The sequence below is a fragment of the Rhinolophus sinicus genome, chromosome 12 (genome assembly GCF_057876585.1).
Source record: "Rhinolophus sinicus isolate RSI-liver-muscle chromosome 12, RSI-T2T, whole genome shotgun sequence".
Taxonomy (NCBI): domain Eukaryota; kingdom Metazoa; phylum Chordata; class Mammalia; order Chiroptera; family Rhinolophidae; genus Rhinolophus; species Rhinolophus sinicus.
In genome coordinates this window covers 46,268,755-46,288,968 of record NC_142512.1, presented here as the reverse complement: position 1 = coordinate 46,288,968, position 20,214 = coordinate 46,268,755, and the positions used below count along the sequence as shown (strand labels likewise).

General features: G+C 50.7%; 1 protein-coding gene and 1 long non-coding RNA gene across 4 annotated transcripts in view; one reads left to right on the top strand and one right to left on the bottom strand.

Annotated features, from left to right (window-relative positions):
* Positions 1-20,214, top strand: part of CACNG4 (calcium voltage-gated channel auxiliary subunit gamma 4) — a 55,363-nt gene that overhangs the window by 12,509 nt on the left and 22,640 nt on the right. The window lies entirely within an intron of this gene.
* On the bottom strand, positions 932-9,157 carry LOC109447997 (uncharacterized). Of its 3 annotated transcripts, XR_012492212.2 has the most exons (4): positions 7,788-9,157; positions 5,421-7,018; positions 4,169-4,304; positions 932-2,566 (listed from the first exon to the last, which is right to left on the bottom strand). It is a non-coding gene; the product is annotated as an uncharacterized LOC109447997 (long non-coding RNA). The 3 variants fall into 3 exon arrangements; XR_016022976.1 differs by having other exon boundaries at positions 4,169-7,018; XR_016022977.1 differs by having other exon boundaries at positions 4,169-6,987.

Below are 20,214 nucleotides of genomic sequence, written 5' to 3'. Positions count from 1 at the left end.
GTACAGAAAGCCTTTGGGGAACTTCCTTTCTGGGTCCAGGGAACCCGCAGGAGAAAGACGGACAGCATAATACAGCTCAGGGTGTGGAGAGCATGAGAACACACCTGGGTGTCAGGGCCTCCTGCTGGGGACTAACAATGCCTGTCTCAGGGTCTTCGGGAGGATCAAATGGAAAATACACGCAGGGCCTCGCCACAGACTTGAAATACACAGTGGCTATTTTGAGTGGCGTCTTGGAGCGGAAGTAGGACGTGGTGGTGGAGATGGTGCCGGAGGGCCCAGGTCCTGGAGTGAGCAGGGGTTTGAATCCAGGCTGTGCCGCCTACTAGCTGTGGGACCTTCGGCCAGTCATTTCACCTCCATTGAGCCTCAGTTGCTTTCTCTGCAAAATGGGGACGTTAGCAATACCTACTGTGCAGATTTGCTGGCAGGAGCCGAGATGAGATATGTCAGTGCTTAGCTTGGGGGTGGAATCAGGTGTTCAGTGCTTGGCGGTTATTCTCATTTGCTGACCCACAGGATGTGGGGCAATGGGAAGGGGTCCCACAGTGAGGATGAGTCGCAGAGGGAGGGGGTCCTTGGCCATCACCCAGCCCCCAGACCAAACCACAAGCAAGGAAAAGATGATGGATCCCCAAAGACTCCCTGAGGACATTTCAGGACACCCAGGCTCCCTTCCAGGGGCTGAACAGTCCGGCCAAGGCCGTGTCACCAGCTCATCTTTGCCACGCAGTGGGGGGAGGATGCCTCACTTTTGCTTCCGGCCATCGCTCCGAAAAGCCCGATAACAAGCACGCATTGACGGCCTGGGTTCCCCAGGGCGAGCTTGCTGTTCCCCGCTCCCATCTGAGCCCTCGCCCGAGACGTTTTCTCGCTTCAGCAGTTTGGCATGTCATACAAAGGGGCTCTGATCTTTCTTGATGTCCAGCTCCTCTTGCATGAAAATCGCTTTTGTTGTCTTTCTGCCCACGGATTCCTGCATGTGAGTCAAGGCCAGATGCCTGGTGGGTGGAGAGTCCCCCATTTGCCTAACCTTTTGGAGGGTCTCCCTTCTCCCACTATGGCGGCCATTTATAGTCCGTGGCCAAGGCCTTGAGGTTCAGTCTCTTGGGAAGTTGCCCTCTGGCCCCTTGCCTTCCCTCCACCTTCACTCTGGTCAAACTACTCTTCCCACTCAGTGACTGATTTTTTTATGTGTCCCAAGGGTCCTTGTTTGGGTCGCTGTCATTCCCACTACCCCCATCATCACCACACCCACCTGACAACCCCGTGAGCCCCTTCTGTGATCATCCTCTGAAACCCAATCGCTTGTTCTTTCCCATCCCCCATCCCTTCTTCCCTTTTCCTTATCTGTATTATATGTCTAATTGTTTCTATCCCTTCCGTTTCCAGTCTGCCATATTTTAAATCATAAGCCCTCTCCTACTTCCTGTTCAAAGCAGTCTTTTGAAAGTTCTTGAAGCATTGACTGGATAAAAATGTATTGTTTCAACTCTGTGATTCTCAGGAGGATTATTAAACATGGGAAGCATTCTATTAAGCAGTAAATGGAGTGTGTGAGAAAACCCACAGATGTGGAACTTCCGAAGAGCATCCGGTACAATACAGATAGGAACATGGCTATGGCTGCTCTGTGAGGCCAGAAAAAAAATATTGGAAAGAAATCCCAAAATGTGAAAATGTGATCATGGGAACTATGAGTTATTGATTTTCTCTCCCTCTATCTTTTTCAAATTTAAACCTGATGTTTAGATGTAAAAAGCACCGGGCAGGGCCTGTCTCCAGTCCTCAGATAGATAAATGGAGGTAGATGTTCATTCAGCATGGATGGTGTTTCTTCTCTTTATTCTTAAATGCATCCAGGAACACGCTTCCCGGCGTCACACCCAGTCACCTTTTGTCACTGTTTTATTACTGTCCACCCCTGACTTATAACCAAATTGATTCCTGGATGAAAGCCTTGCCAGCCGTGCACAGTTGAATCTTTATTTCCTGTAAGCACAGTTTACACTCTGGGTTTCCATTCCTAGAAATCCATTTCGTACAATAAAAGTGCCCAAACTGACCACAAAAGGAAGTGAAAAGAAAATAAAACCCAAATCTATGGTCTTACCAACTTTTATCACATATGTAAAACTAAGCACTTAACATAAAAGCTGTGTCATGAAAGGTTCCTCTGGGGGAATTTTTCTGCCGGAGCCAGACTGCCCAATACGAGCCCAATGAGGTTTGAGCAGAAGATGCTTTATTTTTCCTGGAAAATCTCTCTGTGGCAAGTTTAAGCATGCTTCGTTGCACCCCAAAATCCTCAAACACTTTAAAGTAAAGAGTTCTTCTGTCTCAAAATTTTTGCCTTGCCAATTCCATCTGTGTAAATTCTTTAGAAAAAAATCTTTGCATGGTGATACTGGAGGAAAAGCCATTTCCATCGTGACTTGTACCGCCACTGTGACAATCCCTTGCTCTTTGTGTCAATGAGTCAGTTGACCCTTGAATTTCAGGCGATGCCAAGGTCTCAGCTTCCAGGTCCTTAGTTGCCAGGTGCTTTTCGCTGTTAGCAGCCCTCCTAGTTAAAAAAAAAAAAAAAAAAGTGAGTTATTTATATTTTTGGATATTAAGCCCTTATCAGATATATCATCTGCAAATATCTTTTGATCACTTCGTAAGGTTATATAAATGTGTAAGCACTATGTTGTACACCTGAAACTAATATATTAATGCTGTATGTCAACTCTAATTAAAAAATAAATTTAAAAAGAACTAAAAGTGCAGGTGATGTACAGAGAAGCAGACAGTGAGGTCCCAAGTCCCTCAGTCCTGTGGCTAAGATGTCCAGTACTTGAATTAGAAAGCCGTTCCTTGATATTCGTCAAAATTGCTATGTCTCTGATGGTAACGTCTGTTCCTCCTTGTTCAGTCTTTCTTGGGGTTGAAAACAAAGCACTCATCTACTGCCCTTGAAAGCCCTTCGTTTTCTTGGAAGTGGTATTTGCGTCTTCTGTCAGCCTCCCCATCTCTGGAGGATCAGGGAGGAAATTTACCTGGTGGTTTTGTCTTTTGTTTTTAAACCGGGTTGCTTTCTCTAGACCATTTCTGGTTTTCCATCAACAAGCCTGGTGGCATATCTGCCGGTACAAAGCACTCTGGGAGGTGCTGGGGTCCAGAGACCCACAGGAGACCTTCCCACTTATAAGAAGTGGGTCGTGGAGCTGCCCACGAGCAGGAAGGTGGCCAGGCCAGCCCTGCACAGCCTTTGTTCCCCTCCACCTTTACCTGCTTATCCACCCCACACCCTCCCGCTCACTTCGTGTAGGATCCAAGTCATGAATATTAAACAAAAATGAGAGACTATCTAGTAAGCACTCGCTGTGTACCAAGCCCTATGTATAGTATCTCAAGAACTTTCCATGTGTTATCCCATCTTATCCTCATAACAGCTATGATTTAATACTATTTAATTAATTATTTAATGAACTATTACTTAATCCGGTGTGTTATCTATAGAGAGAGTGAGCTAACACTTACCTGGCCTTTACTGCATGCGAAGAACTGTCCCAAGCATATTATAGATATTGGTTAAGTTCATACTTAGCCACCTTGTGAGGTAGGTACTGTCACTACTTCTGTTGTGTCGATGGGGAAACTGAGGTACAGAGAGGTTAAGTAACTTGCCCAAGGCCCCAGAGCTAACAAGTGGTGATGTCAGAATTCAAACCCAGGCAGTTAAGCTTCAGATTCCATCCTCTGCAACACTGAGCTATACCACTGAGCTGTGACAGCAGTAACTGTTACTTCTGAAAATCTCTTATGTGCAGGCACTTTTCATAGTTCGTTTCACCCTTACAACACAGCACGGGTACCGTTCCCCTTGTAGGAGGTGAGGCGATGAGGCAAGCTTACCGCTCTGGAACACGAGCCAGCATTTGCACCCAGGTCTCTGGCTCCAAAGCCCATGCCCAGCTCTTTCTCCAGCCCTATGCTAAAAACTGTCCTCTGCGTGCTGCATGTCGGGAAAGAGAAGCAGCCTCAGTCTCCCCCAGGAGAATGTGGGGTGGCTTAGTGTCCTGTAGCTATTTCAAGTGACCCCCAGGAACCCAAGGGACCCAGTGCAGGCTGCTGATGCTGGTTGGGGGAGGGAGGTTAGATGTGAAGAGAGAACAAGACCCACCCCACAGGTGCAGCCCAATGGTTGCCAGACATTGGCAGTGGGCCAGGCTGGCACGGCAGTCTTCTCGGAGGAGGTGGGCACAGCGTCGTGACCAGAACAGCGCACGATGTGGGGCTCCAGGTCTGACTCATGCAGCCTGGAGAGAAAAGATTCCACTGTCAGACCGAGGGCGGCTCTTAAGATGGGGTGCTCTCAGCAGAAAAGGTGAAAATCATTCTGCTCAAGACAGCTCCTTTAAGGAGATATTAACGGTGCACGTCAAACCCCCGGAAGCCCCTGGAACCCACGTTTTGCAGGGGATGCCACCTGCCAGCACGCTTTCACACCCAGATTCCGATTGTTGGCACTCACGTGTTGACTCCTGGCTCACAAAAAGCAGATAGAATAACCGAGTCTGATCATACTGTATGCCTCCATTTATAGCAAGTTCAAACACAGGCAACACTAACGCAGGGCGATGGAAGTCAGTGACGTGGCTCTTTTTGTGGAGTACAGACCAGGAGGGGGCAAGAGGGAGCCTCCAGGGCTGTGACCATGTTCTGTATCTTGATCTGGGAGGTAGTTACACGGATGTAGACATGTGTTCAGCGAGTTGCACTCTTAGGATTACTATCTGTATACTACCCTCCATAAAAATTTAAAACAGACAAACACATGTCTGGAGTAACAAAGACCCCTCAGGTGGCCTGCCACCTGCCCTCGTCTGACCCTACTGATCCCCACCTGCTGGCTGGTGTTTTCTTTATTTCTAGTCAACCCAGCAAATACTCATGGGAATGGATGCACCCAGCTAAGCTCTGAGGACTCAAGGATTCATTCGTTCATTCTGCAATTATTTTTGTGCCCAACCTCTGGGGAACGCTGCTTGACCTGCTCGAGGAAAAAGAGGTTCCTGTATCAGGGAGTTCCATGATTTGGCGTTGTTCAGAATGACAAGACCTCCCATTTGTGCATGTCTCATGATCTGTCATCTCTCATGGAACCCTCCTTCACAACCCCACAGCAGACCATTTTTTTCTCGGCTGGGCAACTGTGATTTTGAGAGACTGCTTGGTACCCTGCCCTGGGAGACTCAGGCCACCAGCCCTCATCCTGCCCCATCTGCCCCCAGTAACCCACTGTTGTTTTAGTCTCTGTTCAAATCTAGCAAATACTGATTGAGAATTTGAAAAACCAGATCCCCGACGGAGTCCTGGGTACCCAAAGACTGATTTGTTCCTTCCCGAACATGTATTAAGTACCCGCTACTTACCAAGCAGCATTCCCAGTGGTGAGGGAAGTTTTCTTCACTGCAGTGAATAAAACAACAATTTGCGTAAGGATTATGTTGTCACAGGGAAGACAGACAATAAGCGAGGAAAACCGGAGTGTCAAGGTGAGGGTTGTGATGGTAAAGTAGCCGGGAGGGGCCTCCCTGTGGTCATGGGAGTCTTTCTAGATAACAGGTCATCTGAGCCAGTTTTAAAAGATAAACATGAGTTTGGTAGGAAAATAAGAAGGAGGAGAGGGATCTGGGCAGAATTACCAGCATGGGCAAAGGTACACAGCCTGCACCCAGGCGTGCCGCGGTCATCGAGTACTTACCATGTCCCAGGTCCTTGGGGAGCCAAGGGACACAGAGTGTGTTCCAGATTGTGGAAGAAATTCAGAGGACGGAATGGAGGGAGTAAAGCTAGAGGCAGGGGCACCAATAAAGGAAAACACTGGGAGAGTCCAGACTAGGGTTGATGAGCCCTGAATTAGGATGATGGAACGGAGGGGAGAGGGTGGTTGTGAGATCCATCTTGGAGACAGACTGCATGTGGGGATGAGGGAGGAGAACCCAACATGGACGGGGTGATGGGGTAGATGGTGTGTTAACAAACAAGATAGGACACCTGGGAGGAGCAGAGGACTTTATGAACGGGACTGAGAAGTCCAGCTCCATGGTGAAAGCACAGGACGTATATAGGGAACGGCAGGGCCCTTTATAGCAACTGATCTGCTGGGACCAGACCGAACAAGGCTGTCGTGTCTTAACTAATTTCTTCACTGTTTATCCCCATTTCATAGATGAGCAAACTGAGGCACAGTGAGTTACAGCAACTCTTCCAAGTGGCAGAGCTAGCACTGGGATTTGAACCCAAGCAGTCTGGCTCAGGAAGCCATACTCCTAACCACCACACTGTGAGGCAACCCTAGAGAGGCCCCCACCTGCTGGATGCAGGGGAGAGCTGGGAACTTCTCTGGGGCAGTGGGAGGAGCCATCCAGGCTGGTACCTATTTCTCAGCTGGCATGGGGGAACTCTGTACCCTAGGACCCCACAGGTGTGACCAGGACGGACAAAACAGAGTTCACTGAGCCTCCTCAGCTGTGTTTCCTGGAAGGACTGTGCATGCCAGCTGGCCTCCCTGCATTAGTCATGTCTCCAACCTGCAGTGCTCGCTGGGAGAGAACATAGCTGCCGCTTACTGTCGAGAGACACTTAGCTGTCATCAGTGTAGAACTAAGCCCTGGAGGACCCAGAACACAGTGATGAGACTTGCTAAACATGAATGAGCCTAGAAAACAATATGCTAAGTGAAAGGAGCCAGACACAAAAGCGAGGGCTGCCATAACAAAGTACCGCACACTGGGTAGCTTGAACAGCAAAAAGTTATTGCCTCATGATGCTGGAGCCCAGAAGTCCAAGAACAAGGTGACAGCAGGGTTGGTTCCCTCGGAGGGCTGTGAGGGAGAATCAGCTCTGTGCCTCTCCCCAGCTTCTGGTGGTGTGCTGGTAGTGTTCACCGTTCCTCAGCCCGTAGGTCTCTGCCTTCATCTTCACATGGCGTTCTCCCTGCAAGCGTGTGTCTGTGTCCAAATTTTCCCTTTGTATAAAGACATCAGTCATATTGGATTAGGGCCCACCCTAATGGCCTTCTTAACTATATCTGCAATGACCCTATGTCCAAATAAGGTCACATTCTGAGGTACTGGAGGTTAGGGCTTCAACATATGAATCTAGGGGGGAAAGGACACACTTCAAACCGTAACAGCCACATTTTGTATTATTCTGTTACAAAATATCCAACGTATTCATAGAAACAGAAAGCAGATTAGTGATTGCTAGGGGCTGGGGGGGGGGCGGATCAGGGGATAGGAGTAACTCTGAATGGGTGTGGAGTGTCCATTGGGGTGATGAAAATGGTCTAGAACTAGGAAACGGGCTTGGAAATATTAGGTCAGACAACTAAGTGGTCAAGATGAGACTTATCCCAAAGTTTGTGTTCTTCCCCTTACAACTGAGTTCAAATAGACATTTCTCCTTGGACAAGTTATTTAAATTCTCCAAGCCTCAGTTTTCTCATCCATAAAATGGAGTCAATATATCAACCCCATTCGCTACCCATGTGAGAATTCACGGAGATAATGTACGTAAGAGTCACTGGCACCTTCTAAGTGCTTAATACATGGTCATTATCATTATCAGTCAGAGTCCATCCAGGACAACAGAAGCTACTCTGTCTTCATAGAGGGAGTTGATGTCCCAGGTGATGAGAAGCAATACGGGGGAACCATGAGGCACCCAGATGTGAGTAACTACAGGAAGCCCTGCCACTCCTACAGTGGAGAGAAAACAAGAAGAGGTGGTTTTACCAGAGTCCAGAGGCCAGGCCATCCAGCAGGTGCTTGGATCATGGAGGAAGCTGGGACCACAGGGGGGGGGGGGGGGGGGGTTCCAGAAGGAACTGGACTCCCAGAAGAGATGCAGCAGCTGCCACAAACACTATCCAAGGAAGAGGGGAAGAAATACCCGGACTTCTCCCTTCCTCCCGCCCTCTGATGTTCCATCAGAGCCTCCTATTGGCCAAACTTACCCAGAAACCAAGGACAAGGGAGCCTGGGAAATGTAGTCCCCTGGGATACAGAGGCATTCTCTGCTGCCTGTGGGTTGGTGAGCAGTGTCTACTGTTGATTTGTGTGTGCTGGTTCACATATGATACTGGTGTGCTGAGATTGGAGACTCTCTTGGTGTGTGCATGCCACAGGTCTGCAGCAAGGAGGGAAGCAGAGTCGCAGTACATGCATGCCTGTGCCTCATGGCCACACATCCCCTTGTGTGCACAAAGCATGTGCAACTGCATACAGTGGGGCCACAAAGCCACCCACCTGATAGGACACGTCCTGACCATATGAGTCCCCATGTGCCAGCACCTGGAATCATGCGAGGCCGTCACATGGCACCTGGAGCTGTGTCTGCCTGCAGCCCATCCCACCGTGTTGCCGTGGAGGGAGGAGCAGGATGGGCACACACATTCAGGCTAAGCTCTCTCGCCTCCATGGAGCCCTGTGACTCCGCCAGTCTCGTCATTTGACATCTTCCTCCTGTAAATGCCCCCCAGTAAGTACAAGGACAGAGGAGCCAGGGAGAAAGGAGAAGGAGCCTGGAATCTGCTGCACCAGCTTTTCTTGGAATGGAGGAAGCAGCTTCTCTGTTTTCCTTAGAAATCCAGCTCCATCATTAGGCATTTGGCCGCATCTGCCTACTGATTTCACATGTCAGCCTGGCAGGACCTGCAGGGAGGCAGGGCCTGCCTCCTGGCGCCTGCCCCCTCCTGGCACCTGTCTCCCATCGCCTCCATCGTTCATTTGGCCCTTGCATCTCAGCACTCAGAAAGCATCCAGCAGGGCCGGCCCGGTGGCTCAGGCGGTTAGAGCTCCATGCTCCTCACTCCGAAGGCTGCTGGTTCGATTCCCACATGGGCCAGGGGCTCTCAACCACAAGGTTGCTGGTTCAACTCCTCAAGTCCCTTGAGTCCGGCAAGGGATGGTGGGCTCTGCTCCCTGCAACTAAAATTGAACACAACACCTTGAGTTCAGCTGCCACTGAGCTCTCGGATGGCTCAGTTGGTTGGAGCCCTTCCACAACTAAGACTGAAAGGACAACAACTTGACTTGGAAAAAAGTCCTGGAAGTACACACTGTTCCCCAATAAAGTCCTGTATCCCTAAAAAAAAAAAAGAAAGAAAGAAAGCACCGAGCAGCTCATGGTCCACTGCTGTTCAGAGGATCCTGAGGAATACAGAACATGGGGCGAGGGGCGGGGGGGAAAGGGGAGAGGTTTCACCTCTCTCAGGCCTGAACATTCCAGAAATTCCTTGGTGGAGGCCAAATATAGGGTCCTTTTGGATGTAATCAAGTTAAGATGAAGTCATACTCAAACCGGATGGGTCTCAATCCAATAAACTGGGTCCTTAGAAGAACACGCACCGCGCGCGCACACACACACGGGAGAAGGCCATGTGAAGACGGAGGCAGAGACCGGAGTGAGGCAACTAAGGAGCACCAAGGATTGCTGTCGACACGAGAAGCTGAGAGAAAGGCATGGAACAGGTTCTTCCCTAGATCTTTCAGAGAGAGCAGGGCCCAGCCAACACTTTGATTTTGGACTTCTAGCCTCCAGAACGGTGGAAGAATACATTTCTATTATTTTAAGCCATCCTGGTTTGCAGTGTTTTGTTACAGCAGCCCTAAGAAACTAGTACAGGGAAGTGAATTCAACCTTACACATACCTACCAAATTAACCAGCCTCCTGAAGTTGTGCCCATGTCATCTCTAAGAGTGGGTAACCTCAAATAAAAGAAATGTGGTTTTTGTCAGCAGCTGTGTGTCCTCTTGTTTAACCTTCCTACCAACCCTCGGATGTAGGCACCGTTATTATCCCCATTTCTACTTGAGGAAACTGAGTCTCAGAGAGGTGAAATCATTTCCCCACGACAGCGTGAATATTTTTATTTCTTATTTGGTCACTGGCTCATTTCAAAGCTGAACTCAGCTACTGAAGGCAAAATGGACTTGTTTGGATGAGAAATGTTGGTGTTCTATGCTTCTTAAGAAATTACCACACGCTTAGTGGCTTAAAACAACGCAGACTTATTATCTCACTGTTTCTGTGGCGTAGGAGCCTGGGCCAGCTCAGCCGGATCCTCTGCCCAGGTCTCCCAAGGTTGTGATCAAGGTGTCAGTGGGGCTGCATGCCTTCTGGAGCTTAGTGTTCTCTTCCAAGCTCAGTTGGTGGCTAAGTTCGTTTCCTTGTGGCTGTATGACAGGCCGCGTTCTCTTGCTAGCCATCAGCCAGGGGCCTCTCGGATCCTAGGGGTGCCCACAGTTCCTTGCCACACGGCCCCGCTGGCAGTTCACAACCTGACAATATACTTTCTTCCAGGCCAGCAGGAGCATCTCTCTGACTTCTCCCCCTCCCACCTGCCAGTGGAGTCTTACATAACTAACCTAATCATCATATTCACAGGTGCTGCCCACACTCCAGGGGAGCATACCCGGGGGTGGAGATTTGGGGAACCACCAAGTTCAGGTGAACTTGGTTTTGAGACTGAGATGAACTTACCTTGGAGTCCTGGCTCTCCGTGACTTGGGGTGTGGCCTTGGAGAATTTTCTTCTCTACCCTTTAAATCTGAGTCTTCTTATTTATGAAAGAGAGACAGTGATACCAGACTCAGGGCTGTTATGAGGATTAGATCAATTAAACCCTCAAGCACTGGCAGCTGCTAGGAGCTCAGTACCTTGCAGCTCCTTCCCTTCCTTTTGCATGTGTATCTCCTTCACAAAGGAAAGCACGGGATGGGTGGAAGGCACCTGGCCCTGAAGCCAGAAGGCCTGGCCAGGTTTCCTCCTGATCTCGGGGCAGGGCCTGCCTGCCCCGTACCCTTCTCCCAAATGCAGCTTTGCCTTGTGAAAGGTGACGATGAAACAAGATCCCCAAACAAACACTTTGGAAAGGACTTTCTCCCTGTAAAGTGTGAGGCATGGTTCTCCTCTTCCCAGGGTCCAGATCCCGTAGAAGGAGAGGCACCCTCCCCTCCTGGTCCTGAGCTACGTCATGGGGCCATGCAGGTCAGTAGCAGATATCTTTCCTCCTGTGTGATCACTCGTTGGTCCATTGGGCACCTTTAATGGGTTCTCTGTCGTAACTCTCAGGAGAGTCTCATGCAGACCAGGTTTTTCCCACCCAGACACGGCATGAACCGTTCTATGCAGCCTCCAATTATTAATCCTGTATAAGACCTGGCAACTCTCACCCACACATTAATGATACTTGGGCAAGTGAACAACCAGGAGGGCATCTTGCCAATCGATGGCCTTGTTTGTTTAGGGCGTCATCTGGCCCTGATGTTGAAGCAAACTCAAATCAGAGGTGTGAAGGCACGGGTCTGCAGACGGAGCCTTCTTTGCCACTTCGACGGAGAGTTCCAAGTTGAAATTCCACTCTCTGCTGTGCACTTCAGCCTTACCTACAACCACCCTGCTGGAATGCCATGGGACTTTCCCAGGGGAAGCTGCCTGCTGCCCAACCCTGTTCATCCTTCAAGACTCACCTCAGAGGAAGCATTCCCCATGAAGCCTTGACCTCATTCATTTATTCATTCATTCATTCACTCAGCTGAGCACTGATTCTCCCAGGCACAGGGCATATGTCAAATAATAAAGTCCTCCCAACTGCACAAAAGGAACCCAGCCCTGTCCTGAGTGGCTGGGGAGGGGGTCACACAGGAACTGCCTGTGTGAGCCCCTCTGAGGTATCCCAAAGCGATCCAAGCCTGATATAGAGACCCCCAGTCTGGTGGGGGTTTCCCGAGAAGGTAACAAAGTGGGAGAGGGCTGTGGTGTTTGAAATGCTTTCTCCAGACAAGATCAGCCCTGGGGCCCAGGAGCCTGTCCTGGGTTAGCCCAAAAGTGGACTTACTGTGATACGTGAGAAGCCAGAGCTCCCTTGCATAGGCCCTTCCTAGGCCCCGAGTCGAATTGTGTGCTTGTAGCTGTATATTCTTTTCCTTTAAAAGGGTCTGTCTAATTGCACAAACTTTAGGGCCCAGTGAAATCTGGACCTGTCCCTGGTTGGGCCATAGATGTAAGCATCACCCAAACAGGACTACTCAGGAAGATGGGGTCCCCGTCTGTGGGGGCACCAAGAGGCCCTTTATGAAAGAAGGTTTGGGGGCCCAGAATGTCAGTGCACACCTCTGGGGGTAGCCCACTTTCCTCCAGCAGGTCTCTCTAAATCAAGCTATAAGGGGACAGGGACAATGGACTCCTGGCACTGAAACAGGACTGGTCTCTAAGGATGGAATTGGGATCCTTCCTGTCTGAAGCCAGCCTGCTGGTCCTGTGCCCCTGGCCAGGTAGGGGCCCCCGAGTAAGGACTGTGAGTGTGTTTCATTTCTTTTCTCTATTCTCCAGCTCCCCAGACAATTAGAAAGCACACTGATCAGACTGACCTTTCAGATGCCAGCCAGCAGCCCTGATCCCTGCCAGCAAACACAGAGCCCTCCAACCTGGCTGCCTGAGTTTCTGGAGGGAAATCCCAGAGGGGACGCCCACCCCTGCATCCAGCATTTGCATGTGTCGGCACCCAGCCCTGCCACCCGCCCAGGCGTGGACTGGCTGTAAGGCATTTCATACCCACACATATGGAGCTCCGCAGGCCACCACCCGGCCGCACAACCTGAGGCTGCCTGGTTCATTCGTGTGGGCCCAAGGCCCACGGTGGAGACTCGACATTTGCTGAGAGGTTTTCCATCATTTATTAATGAGCGTTGGCAGCAGCCCCGTGAATCAGGGCTCGGCTGGAAACGTGGGTTCTGAGAGGCTGGGCAGGCAAGGCCACTGGCTTCCAGGGGCTTGTCATCTGCTGGAAGATGCTCTGTGCTGCTTCTGTCTGCGGGTCACTCCCCACAGTGTTTGTCTACTCAAAGCCAAGCTCATGCATTCGGGGGCAAAAGGCAGCTTCCAACCCCCACGGGGGCTGGGCTGGGCCTCTGACAAGAGCACACAACCGTCCATCCGCCTTCTTCCCCATCACCACCCCAGCTGGAGTCGCCATGTACCAGCTCACCCACATGCCTATCCACACACACACAGGTTGGCACACCCTGTCATTCAAGGACAAAAGCATTTCGATACTGGGCTAAAGTCACAATGTCCTCTCCTGTAAGGGCAGATACGCGTGAAGGCACATTAGGCGCTATTCCAAGGCCCTCTCCTGCTCTACCTATTCTCACCCTCGGAGGCGGATCCTGTGGTTATCCTGGTGTTTGGAGCCAGAAAACGAGGCACAGAGGAGTTGAGCAACTTGTCAAGTGCCAACAGCCCATAACAGACTCAGCCAACTACCAAACTGGCGCCTGAGTGGCCGTGTTTGAATTCAAACCCTGGCTCTGTCTACTTGCTGCTCTTTAATTCACTTCCTGAAGCCTCAGCTTCCTCCTCCATAAAATGGGGACATTGGTACCCAGCTTTTGGGTTATCAGAGGATTTGGCAATAAAGATGTTGGCAGCGTGGCATGGAGCCCCACACAAAGTCAGCTCTCAGTTCCCCTTCTTTCCTTCTTGGAGGCTGACGGTGGGCAGAGGGTGAGTGAGCGATATTTCCAGGATGAGAGGGGGGGAGGGATGGGGATTTATGGCATTGATACGAGGAAGGCTGGAACAATTAGCCCCCAATGGCCTTGTGAATGTAAGTGGAGAGAGCTGCCTTGCAAAGTACAATGGACTCTGTCTAACATCTTTATTTCTCTTTAACAAATTTCCCGCAGGGCCCATTTCAAATCAAGTTAATGCTGGGATCTAAAGGTATAAAGCCCATAACTCAGAGGCATTAGATGTAAAATATTCAGGCCTCCATGGGTGTGATGCTGGCTCCCGGCCACGGCTCACGCCGCTGGCCTGGGTCAGGGCACCTGGACAAGCTTCATTTTCCGGCTGTTACTTGAACGGCTAGAAATGGGCATCCTGGGCTTCTGTCCGCAGACAGGGAGAGGTTCTGCCAAAGAACAAGGCTGTGCTATTCCTGTGTCTGGGACCAGATCTCAACTGGGAGGAAAAATGGCTTACTGAATAATGAAAGCTTTGCCGTGCGTGACTCGGCGGTGGCTTCTCATGGGGCCTGAGGAAGTGCAGGCTTTTCTGCCCCAGCTCAGAAAGGGGATATGTTGGAGGGCGGGCTGGAGAGCTTCGGCCTTGCAGGACCCATGCCTGTTTGCAGCATCTTCTCGTGTGGGCCAGCATTTCTTCCGAAACAGCAAGACAGTGGGACTGTATGACAGAGTATGTGGAATTGAAAATGGGATCTAGACAGACCCCTGGGTTTTTCCTTTTTCCCCTGATACTGTCACTTCAGCCTATTTACACAGTGGTGATTCTCACTTGGGTTTTAGAGTTGGTCGAAATGGAACTTGTCTGACAGAGGTCACACTGGATCCCCAACTATGGTTCTCAGAGTGCAGCCCATGCATTCAATTCTAGAACAGTCGTATTCATATTACAATTGGCCCAGGTTTCCTGGAGTGATTTATTGACTTAGGAGGGTTGATGACAAGCGCATGTGTCATCGGCATCTCGTGAACAGAGAGGCATTGCGTGTCCTGCCGGTGTCTTTCAGCTTTGTTACTGGACGTTCTGGTTGCATTTCTGGGGTATTTCACCCACGGGGGGAGAGAGCAATGGGAGTGCAGGGTGGATGTCCTTTTCACCTTTCCCCTGTGGACATGGAAACGGTGCCAGGACAGAGCAGTGCCCTCCACACCCCCAGCGTCACAAAAGCCCCTTTTGAAGAAAGAAGTTCAGTGCAATTCAACCAGCATGAATTGAGCAGAGACTGGGATAGGAGCTTGAGACTCAAAAATAAGTAAGTCTCAGAACCGGCCCTCTGGCTCAGAGGGAGACACAATTTAAATGGAATGCAGGGAGTTGCAACGATAGGGGTGTGCACTGAGCATTATGTGCACTCAAAAGGAAAGGGGGAGGCAGGTCCAGAAGCTTCTGGGAAGGGGCAGTGCCTGCCCTGATGACTTTTGGGGGTTGACAAAGTGAAAGCGGGGAGGAACACTCCAGACCAGAAGAAGAGCCAGAACCAGACATGGTTCAGAAGAGAATGGCATGAACAGGGAACCCTGCACAGCTGACTGTTGTTGGAGGACAGAGCCAGCCAGCCATGAGACTCGGGTCAACACGCACCAGCCCATGATGACTGGCATGCTGAACTTGGTCTCGCAAGAGGTGACCGTCGCTGACGGTGCTGTGGTCAGAGTCCCATGTCACAAGATCACCCAGGCAGGTGATTTTGACGGAGGCAGTGACAAGGCATCTTGAGGAGATAAAGTTGCAAGATTGGCTGATGGATGAAATCTAGGCAGGGTACAGAAGGGGGAAGAGACAAGACGCCTTCCTGTGAGGGTCACCCTGAGAGGTTTGGGGCAATAAGACAAAGAGAGGAGGTGGAGGGTCACCAACGGCAGGATGATCATTTGATGTGAGCCACACCAAGGGTGGTCCCTGCTGGACATCCAGGCGGAGGTGTCCACCGGGCAGCTGGATGTGGGGCCTGAAGTTGTAGAAGCTGTGGACTGGGGAGCAGAGCCTGCAGAGTGGTGAACACCACGAGTGCGGAGGTCACCAGGGGGAGTGTGAAGACAGGAAGTAAGGGCAGAGGAGAAACTCGGGACACTCTGAGACGAGATTGAGAAGGACAGTCAGAGAAGTTAGGAGAGCACAGGAGAGAAAGGCCACAGAAGCCAGAAAAGTAACCTTTGAGAAGAATTGCAAAGGTCCAGGATGTTGAGCTGTTTCCCTTGAAATGTCACGGTGTAGGGCCCCTCAGAACAGTTCTTGATAGTCACTGGGGGAAGCATCCATCTATGCTGAGAATTTGAGGCCTTCGGAGCCTGGGGGTCCCCCCGAGTGCGGTACCCAGGCTTTATTTAACGTGTGCATTCCTGAGCCTAAGATTGCGAACTGCTGGTCCAGAACCTGGCCTCAAGTTCCCATCCTTCAGGACCCCCCCATGCATCCACTCCCCTGAGTGTCCCCCAAACTCCCATGCAGGCAGCTCCTTTCCAGCAGCAGTGCATGGCTGAGCTCACCCAGGCCCAGCCCTGGGGCCTCGGCATGCTCCTGGGCTGACCCATGCAGGCCCACACCCTGCCTCATGCTCTGTTTCCAGGTCCATTTCATCTGAGGGTGAGTCACACATTTTTCTCCCTCACCCTACCCAGCTCTGCCTTCCCAACTGAGCACACATTTCCAAGGAGACACACCCATCAGCTCGGTCCACTTGGGTGCCCAGTGTGGTACAGAAGCTGGTGAGAGGGAGGCCCTCCTAAAATAGTCCAGGGAGCGCACAGAACATTCCATCATATGGGTTGGGCCTCCGTCAGCCCTGGCATGGCCAGATGGTGCCTGTATGTGTTATACACAGTGTGTGATGGTGGTTGAGCCAAGTGTCTTAAAGTGCTTGGGCTCTGGAGGATGACTGCCTGGGTTCTAATCCCAGCTCTGCACTTATAATCTGGGCAGCCCTGTGCAAGTCACTTAACCTCTCAGAGCCTCCATTTTTTCATCTATAAAATGGGGTTGATGGGGCAGCTGGATAGCTCAGTTGGTTAGAGCGCGTGCTCTTAACAACAAGGTTGCCAGTTCGATTCCTGCATGGGATGGTGGGCTGCGCTCCCTGCAACTAGATTGAAAACAGCCCTGGACTTGGAGCTGAGCTGCGCCCTCCACAACTAGATTGAAGGATGACGACTTGACTTGGAGCTGATGGGTCCTGGAAAAACACACTGTTTCCCAATATTCCCCAATTAAAAAATGTCATAAAATAAAATTAAAAAATAATAAAATGGGGTTGATGACAACAGCAGCATCCACGTGAGAGGGTTGTAGTGAAGACTAAATGAGTCGACACTTAAAGCATTTAGAACCGTGAGGCCCTCAAGAAGTGTCAGCTGTTGGTACTAGTCGCTATTGCAGTAATAGTGGTGGTTAGCATGGGAGTATCTGCTTGACCCCACAGGGGCTCCCCTCTGCAGACTTGGGTCCTGTGTCCCTTGCACATCTCTGGAGACTGGCAATAAGCCAGGGCAACTACAAACTATTAGGACAGAAGAGATTTCAAGTTCGGGCTGTCCAACTGGGCTGCCTCCTGAGAACACTTGATTCTGATGAATGAGGGAGAAGGCCCACTCCCCCACCCCCCAGCCGGGCTGGGAAGGACGATGGGTGACAGATGAAGAAGCCCCCGGAGAGGAGATGAAATTAGTCATGTCCAAAGCTGAGTGCTTCCTAATCAGGTGATAAATGTGGCTCCCCACCACCTGCTTCCATCCAGCCTTACCCGGGATCCCCAGCCAGCAGAATCCTGCAGCATTCCAAGCCTCTTCTCTCTTTCTCTGTGTCTTTCGCCAGTATTTCTCTTGCTTAATGGTGAGGAATATGGCTTCCCATTAACTTTTATCCTCCCCATAAATGGCCCGCTTGACTCACAGTGACAACTGTTCTGCTCTGTTCCCGGGGGTTCCTCCGTCGTCATCGTCTTGCTCACAGGCAGCCTCTCACCGCTGTGTCCCACTCCACCAATACCCCATTCACGGGCCGTGCTGTGCCTGTGGAGGGAGGGAAGCTGGCTTTTACATTTTATTTACCTTTTTTTTTTTTTTTGAGTGAGCTGGGCCTTGGAAGTAAAGGGCCTGGAGACAGGAGACGGGCCTCAGGGCACATGCCTGAGCGTAGGGGACCTGAGAGTAGGGCCAGCTTCCTCTGTGTCATGAGAGCAGGGCTGATTATAATAACAGCTTACATGTTTTAAGCACTTACAATGTGCCAGGCACAGTGACATTTAAAGACTGCATTGACTTGTTGGATCCCCCAAACAGCCTTCTGAAGGTTTTCCCATTTATGAGCCCCATTTCACAGATGGGAAAAAATGAAGCACAGAGAGGTTAATTAGGACCCCAAGTCACACAGCTAGTAGGTGATGACAGAGCCAGGACTCAGATCCAAGCAGAATGATTCAGAACCTGCCACCTCTTTGGCTTCCGGCCCCGGGATGATCAAGAGATATCATCTCGACGAGAAGTTCCTGCAGGAAGAAGCATCTAGACTGTGATCAGGGGAGAAAAGTACTGTGACTGGTTAGCAATGTCTTCCGTGGACTTGGAAAGGGAGGATTCAGCTCTCTATAGGATACTTATGCATCAGGAACCTCTATTGACAGCCTGGGCTGGATCGTTCTTTATTACGGGGCTGTCCTGTACATCGTAGGTTGTCTAATAGCATCCCTGGACTCCACCCACTACTTGTCAATAGCACTGACAACCTGCTCCCCCCCCCCCCAAGTTCTGATGATGAAAACTGTCTCCAGACTTTGTCTCCTGGGAGGTAAATTTGCCCCTGGTTGAGAACCCTTGCACTGGAGCAGGCCATGGGGGAATGGACAAAAGAGCACTGAATACGGAGTCAAAAGACCAGGGTTCTATGCTTGGCTCTGTCACCAACCAACCTGTCACCATGGAAATGGCCCTTCTCCTCCCCAGGCAGCTGGTTCTTAATGTGTAAAGTAAAGAGAATGAAGTAGATGGCCCCAAGAGTCGCTTCTGGAAGTCTGTGATCCCACACTAAGATTCTCCTTCCCTCACCCAGACCCTTCAATTAAAATTCTCAGGTCATTGGAGCATAACTTCCCAGAGATCTGCAGGGGCAAACCATCGGGAAAGCCTGGAATCTGCAGAGCGCTGTTTCGCCCCCTTGGCGCTTCCTATTTGCTCCTCATTAAAAGAAAGAAACAAAGGGAAAAAAAAAACCCGAATCTCGGTACTGAGATTTCATCCAAGCAGTAGTTACCAAGCAGCTACAAGTAGAAAAAGCACAGAGACAATAACTGAACACCCATTTCCCTGCGTTAGGAGAGAAAACGAGCTATTGGTTGGGGAAATCTCCCCAGCTCCGTTCAATTATGAATCTCGGCAGGAAGCCTGGAAAATCCTGGCTGCACTGGAGTGAAGGGTTGGAGGAGGCGTAAGGCTGGCGCTGTGGGTTCTTGAAGAACTTGCTGAATGAGATGAGGGATGGCGGGTGGTGAGAGAGTGAGGCCAGGGTCCCACCTACCACCAAGGTCCAGGGTGGGTGGACAGGAGCTGGGCCATGAGGATGGGGTCCTCTGGGGCCCAAGAGCCATCTCTGAGGTCTTCACAGCAGGCGTTTCTTGAAATGGCAGGACTTATGTGGGAGGAGACTTGGTTCAAGGGCTTGGTGCATTGGCCACCAGCAGAAAATAAGGCTTTTTCTTATTGGGATGGAGGAGAAGTCATCATTTACGGGGAACCGTCTCCATGCTGAACACACATGGTCTCATTTCCTTATTCCTCATGGGAACTGTGTGAGATCCATTGATAGCTCCATTTTGTCCATTAGGAAACAAGAGATGCTGTACGATTAACTGACCAGCCCAGTGATTGTTTTCCCAGGTGACTGAGACCACAAGAGGCTGAAATTTGTAGGTCACACCGTTTCCATGTGGCAGCACGGGAACTGGCGTTCAGCATCCCTGTCCCCCGATACAACGTCCCTCCTCTCCCCTGGAATGTGTGCCTGAGGAAGGAAGTAGGGCCCGAGCTTCAAAACTGAGAACTGGGTTGGAATCTCTTTCCCTTGATGGAGGTTCAGCTGGTTGGGGGTTAGGGTTCTCCTGGTTGTAGGCATAGAAACCAACTTCTGGCTTGATCCCAAAAGAGGACTTGATTGGATGTAGAGGGTCCCAAAGGGTTAAGGGAATTGAACAGCCAAACCGGAAGAAAGGGAGAACCAGGAGTTTTGTAGCCGGCATCACGAGCCACTGAGACGACCCCATTTGTGAACTTCCCAGCATCCCTTAGCCCCTGGATCTCCTCTGTTTCTGATCCAAAATCCAAACTCCTGAGTGAGCATCTGATTGGTCCCGCTTGGGCCAGATGTGTGATAGGATCCCTGGCCAGGGACAGGGCCATGGTCTGTGTGAAGGACCCATACCCTTTCCCACGGGTACACCCCAGAAGTACATCAGAACCTCAGAATGGGCTTAGCACCAGGCACATGGCTCATCCCTTGTTCCCCATCTTCTGCCCCTTGGGGTCACTGCCCAGCTATCCAAGACAAGGTCCTTAGAGTCCAGGACCTAAAGAGATGCCTCCATTTACCAGACTCATGAATCTCCAGGTTTCAGGTTTATAGAGACAGTGTTGGGGGCAAAAACAGAG